Consider the following 6,323-nt stretch of genomic DNA (forward strand, 5'->3'; position numbering starts at 1 on the left):
GGAGGGACAGAGAAGTAAATTGATGTGAATCCTGTGGTGTGCTAAGTGTTAGTTAGAGAGGTTGTGGGTGCTCTTAAGGCATAGAAAAGTGGCAGTTTATTCTTCCTGGGGGAAGGCTGGTGAAATTGTTTAGAAGAGATGATGCTTCAGTTGAGTTTTGAAAAACAAGTAGAAAGTAGCTAAAGTAGGGGTTCTTTTCTTTTCTTTTTTTTTTTATTCATTTGACACAGAGAGAGAGATCACAAGTAGGCAGAGAGGCAGCAGAGAGAGAGGAGGAATTGGGCTTTCTGCTGAGCAGAGAGCTGATGCAGGGCTTGATTCCAGGACCCTGAGATCATTACCTGAGCTGAAGGCAGAGGCTTAACCCACTGAGCCACCCAGGCGCCCCTAAAGTAGGGGTTCTTGACCTGACATCCTCTGATTCCTAATAAATCCATGGATAGAGTTCAGTAGGTCTATAAACTTAGATAAGACCAAAAAAAAAATCACATCTTTATTTTCACTAATATTGAACCATATTTAGTATTTCCTTCAGTTATAACTGTAGGAAACACTAAAGTAGTATTAATAATACCAGTGACAATGTCACCAACAGAAATCACAGCTATTTTCATATCATATCCATATTACATATTTTAGGTAATTTCAAAATATCCCTAATATTCATTACTACCTTAAAATGACAGCAGTAGTTCCCCCACTGGATCTTATTCACCCCAAAATTACAGTAATAGATCTACAACTAGACCATATCAACATTTTAATAAAAAGTACACATATGGTGATATTGGAAATCAATTAAATGATTTTAATCTTTTGATAACTTAATCTCAGTATAAATTGGTTTCCTTGTAATTCTATACATTTTATTTCATACATTCAAAAGTATTATTCTGAGGAGAGGTCCATAGTCTTCAAGGCTATGGCAGTCTGGAAATAGGGTCCATGACACAGAAAAGATTAAGAACCCCTGAATAAGTAAGAAGGTTGGGGAAAGGGACAGTGGTTATTTCGGTAAGATCAAAAGTTTATGGTTGATTTTAAGTACTTAATCTTGATATTTCAAATTTTACATTATGTTTCTTTAAAAGCAAGTACTGGTAGTATGAAGACTAAATATGTGCATGTCAGTTCTGTGAACTGAGTAATAAATACTCACTGTGTTTTCATAGGGACATGTTCCTGGGGAGCAAAACTATTGATTAGACATATTAATAACTCGCAGAAATTCTGAGTCTAACAAGAAAGGTCTGTCATGGCATCAGACTCTGTAGCTAGCTGTGGTATGATAAAGGCCAAAGAAAGATGCCTGAAATACTTATTTATTACTTTTTCTTGCCTAAGCAGAATGTTAGCAATCATTTAATATCAACCAATGTTTGCCTTATATACATTTCAGTGCTTGTGATAGGTGCTGGGAGTACAGAATAAGCTAAAATTTTATCAAATATTAGTGGAGGCAGCTGGTAACTTAGGAAAGAGCACTTGACCAGGGGTCCATATCCTCAGATAATTGACCCCAGTCTGATACTCATATCTGTGTCACCTTGTGCATTTTATTATTGGTAAAATGGTGGTAATGTCTCTGCTCTAACTTATTTCATGAGTTTGCTCTAAGAGTCAAATGAGTACATCAAGATGCTCAGAAAGGCTTGAAACATAATACATACATTTTTGAAAAGAAAAAAAGTGAAATATTAATATCATGATATTTTATGTTATGAATGTAGAAATAACAGTGAAATGTTTCTATCCTTGCATTAAAAATATTTGAATATACAACCTTTAAGACAAGTGGGATTGAAAAACATATCTATATATATGAAATATAAAAGGCAGATGTACCATATGACATATACCTGTAACATACGAGTTGGATTCTTATAAGATTGAAGACACTGAAGCTTGCTATCCTAAGCCATTGGATTATTCCATAATAATAATTATTTCCCTATGGCTGGTAACAAGCTTTCAAATATGACCTGTAGGAACAGTAGCACAAGACAGCAATGAATTTATGTATGTGCTATTTAGATTTAGTGGCACTAAGATCACATGGAAACACATTTAATTAGTGGAGTGCATTCAGTTCTAAAATTTAGATCACTTTCTCCAAATAAGCTTGTGCTTCAGAGGAATCAAGCAAGCACATGTTGACAAATATTGCAAACAATGGGAGAAAGACACGAATCTCAGCATTTTTCTGCCTAAAAATAAGTCTACTCTTATTAATTATGCTTTTCATTATAACCTAGCAGGGAAGGATTTAAGTACTGGCCTGAGTCTTCTATTCTTTAGGTCAAGGTTGAAAGTTTATTTCTACAGTAAAATACACCTTTCACATTCTGAGTGTCGCCATATAAATCAAACAAAGAGAACTGCATTCCAATTCTCTCCATTACCACAGAGGCATACAAGTTACAAACCAGAACATTCTTCCATTTTTAGCTTGAAGTATTTTTCAACCTCAAGTATGCTTGGAAACATTCTCAAGTCAAGCCTGTTGTGATTATACCTGTTAGACTTTTATTTTGTATAAATTATCTAAGCCAAATGGAGTCCAAAATACAGACCCTGCCTGCCAATTGGAATAGTCCCTAACCCTCAATCATTTGCTAAAAGAGACAAATGAGCTATATCTGAGTTCTGAAACTACCATCTCTGAATAAAAAGGAAAATAAAAAAAAGAGTAAAGGTTAATATGCATTTGGGAAAGATATAGTTAATGCAAATGCAAGAGAAGCGTGGGACACCACTCTAACCTGCTTATACTCATTGCCCTCCAAGTACAGACACCTGCGCAGAGATACACAGACATACACTTATTAACTCAACACAAATGGACTGGAGTGACTAAACATTCAGAAATGAGGAGAAATAAACCCAATACATTCTCCCCACATCCTACACAGTGCGTACACACCCACCAACACACCTCCTCAACATGAATAAGATCCAGAAGTCCTTAAACAGTTTTATAGGCATCAATTACAAATTAATGAAACCTGCTGAGGGCAGACACACAAAGATACACAGTTCAAAATATAAGCACTGAAGCAAGACAGACATCTGATAGAAAGTCGGAAGTTCCAGAACTGAAAAGATTATACCCTGGATATCAAACAAATGATGGATTCAGGGTGAACAGATTTGTATCCTGGACACTGGTTTAGGAAGCACAGCAAATGACGTTGAAAACCATTTTCCATACTACTCAAATTTAAAAAAAATTAAAGTCAAATGGTTTCCACCCTACATAAGGTTGTCCTTGCAGTGGACAAAGCTTTGGTCAATGGTCTTGGTCTCTCCAGCTGGCTTCAAGGACTCTGCCTCCAAATAAGTCCTCCGTATCCTTTTTTCCCCCATTATCATGAGTAAGAGATGCTCTGGTCACTTCATGTGAGCTTAGATTTATGAGGGGCTGAGAAATAGGAGCATGAGGCCCTTCAAATTTTTCTTCTAGATTTAACTGCAAGTGAGCCAACACAGGGTCTTGGCATTGGTTAAAAGCTGTTTGTTACTGGATCCGATCTGTTGCCCCAAGGAAAGCAAGAACAAAGCGACAACTAAAGAAGTCTTCCTCTTACTCCCCCCAAAACAGCCCATTCCTTTCCGAGTCCAGGCTCCTGAATGCACATGAAACTGTGTAGCGTTGGCTGCGGGGAGCAGCACTCCCTCCTCAGCTGGAGGCAGCATTCAGAAAGAATAGATTTTTCCTGGCTTCTGATAGTCTGAGACATTGTGCCTGTCACTCAGAGTATGAGCGAAATAGGGTTTAGAAGAGAAAGCAGAGATAAGTAAACAGATATGAGAGTGGGAAGAGCGTACAAAGTACAGAGATGGCAGAGACTGATATCACACCCACCCTGGGATAGGCCACTCTCCCTGGGCCTGGAAGAGGCTCCTAAGCTATTTTAATTATAAATATTTATATCATGGAAGCAAATTCAGAAGGATTTATGTCCCAGGGGAGTGCAGATCAATAGATCTGAGAAAACCTCATCTCCAGGCTGACCACTTAACACTGTTATCACCGATTAGGGCTGCCTGGGCCTCTGGGGGGGTGTCAGTTCTCCTCTCGTCCTCTGTAGGTCCACCCCATTCTTGGCCCCAAGAGGAAATCAATATCAGGAGGCAGGGATCAATACCCAGGACGTCTGCTTGGCCACAGTGGCTCACCTTAGGACCAGAGTTTGGTGAGCCTTCATCTACCCTGCAAACTCCCTCACAACCCCTCCAGCCTCCCAGTTCTGCTGGGGAAGTCCCAATTTTATGTTTAGCTCATTAACTGAAATCAGCAAAAATGCTGCTGACTCTTTTGAGTAAGGAAAGAAAGACTTGGTTATCATTTGCCTCACTTCCCAAAAGTGAGGAAACTTACCAGACCTCAAGGATTGGGTAATTTCCTGCCTCATGCTTCCTGCTGCCGACTCTCTGGCCACCAAATACTGTCGGAGCGGCTGGAGCTGGCTGGGTTTCGTTCCAGGTCTGCCCGCGTCTCCCTAGGCTTGGTCTGCCGTTGATAGATCCTCTGCTCCTGAAGCATCCAGCTATTGACCCGCCCAGGGAAAGAAAGAAAAAAAATGGGGAAAAAAATCAATTAATACTAAACGGCTTAACAAAACCCTGCATAGCACAGGCCTGAAGCTCACCGGGTAGGAATTGGGGTGGTCTCAGTGGCAACTGGTTGTGGGGACAGGCTCAGCTAGCTGGAAGAGCTGATGTCCCAGGGACAGGAAGCCAATATGGTAGGCGTGATCACACATACAAACACACACACATGCACAAGCACACACACATGGCAGCTCAGTCTGACATGCCCTAGTCTGGGAGCAAAGAGGACTGTGCAGGTACACGTTCATTGTGAGCTGGTGGAGGGTGTCACATTCACCAAAGCAGAAGAACGGTTGCAACCAGACTCATAGAACGGGTGTGTATTTTTCTGTTTTATGGGGTTTTTTGGGGGGAGGGGGAAGAGTGAAAGGGGAGAGATATTGTTTTGTTCTGAAAAGGTAGTATCATTTATGTGTTGCAAAGAGTTACCCCAGGCATTTCTTCGTGCGTCTCCCTATCATACGATCACATGCAGACACACATGAAGCTTTTTAAAGGGGGGCAAAAAATGAGGGAGCACCATACCTCAGCTGCCAGGCCCTCTCTCTTCTGCAGGAGCTGGCTTTGAAGGTTCAGGATTTTTGCATCTCGCTGTTCCAGCTGTAAAGAGTTTACATAGGGAGGGAGCAAGGAAGGATCATGAATGTCAACCAATGAGCAATTAGCATGACAAGACTAAAGTATTGATCCACTAAAGCTCACTGCACTGCTGTAGCCCCAGAGGTAGAGCAGCTCCCCTGTCACTAACTCTGACAGTGCATTTCAGAAGCCCGTAATGTAGGGCTGGCTACTTCTGCAACCCTGGCCCTTTCTCCAGGCAGGGGAGGGCGGCACCCTCATGCTGCTCCTCTGCAGCTCTCATAGTGGTCCCTCTCCGTGGGCAGAAAGCTGCAGAGAAGACCAGAAAGAACGGAAAGATTTTGGCTGTTCTACTTCATTCATTTTTTTAAAAAATACAGCTCCCTCCCGATGGCACCAGGCAGCTCTAGGTATTGATTGGAGAAGGGCTAGGGAGAAATCCTGGCCTGACAGCTGGGGCTGGAACTAGTGTGGTTTACCATTCTGCGTGGTCAGGGGCAAAAAGCCTCCCGTAGCACTAACTTCTGGCCAAGCCAAATACATACTTCCTGGGCACATTTTATGCATTTTAAACACTAAGGGTTAAAATAGGAAGGGAAAAGGTGCAATCTCACTAAAGAGGCATTCTTATTCCTAGGTGTAAGTCTATAATACCTTGAAAGAGAACACGATGGAGTCTGGGATTCGGCAGACACAGTATTTTGCTACACTAGCCAGGAGAGACATGATTCCTGCTAGTTTCTCCATTGATTCCTTTCCTTGTTACTCTTAACTACACACATGCTGACATTTCTTTGTCATTTCTTCTACTTTTTTCCCCCATTCTATGCCTTCACAAATTCACTTAAGTTGCTTTTCCAATTTCATTCCATACCCTATTTGGATGATCTACTAGCAGTCCATCTCCTCCCTGAAATCCTACAAGTAGTGGTGATCATTTATTCTTGTGTGAGCTTCTCCTACATGCCCCAAACTTCTCTTCCATGATTGGCAATACTGATATGGTCTCTACACTCAAAGAATTTACAGACTAGCTGAATCAGTGAGCTACTCATTGTCAACAAAATCATCTATCCATTCTCTGTCTGTCTGTTAATCCATTTGTTGATCCATTCAATCTGTGCTTGTTG

The 6,323-nt window shown here is 41.1% G+C and overlaps 1 protein-coding gene across 1 annotated transcript in view; it reads right to left on the minus strand.

Annotated features, from left to right (window-relative positions):
• Nucleotides 1-5,353, minus strand: part of PMFBP1 (polyamine modulated factor 1 binding protein 1) — a 166,712-nt gene extending 161,359 nt beyond the window's left edge. The window contains exons 1-2 of the mRNA XM_059150761.1: nucleotides 5,140-5,353; nucleotides 4,382-4,550 (exon numbers count right to left, since the gene is read on the minus strand). The gene's annotated coding sequence lies outside the window, so the exon portion shown is untranslated. The remainder of the gene's footprint in view (nucleotides 1-4,381; nucleotides 4,551-5,139) is intronic.
• Between the last annotated feature and the right edge of the window lie 970 nt (nucleotides 5,354-6,323).

The sequence above is a fragment of the Mustela lutreola genome, chromosome 16 (genome assembly GCF_030435805.1).
Source record: "Mustela lutreola isolate mMusLut2 chromosome 16, mMusLut2.pri, whole genome shotgun sequence".
Taxonomy (NCBI): Eukaryota; Metazoa; Chordata; class Mammalia; order Carnivora; family Mustelidae; genus Mustela; species Mustela lutreola.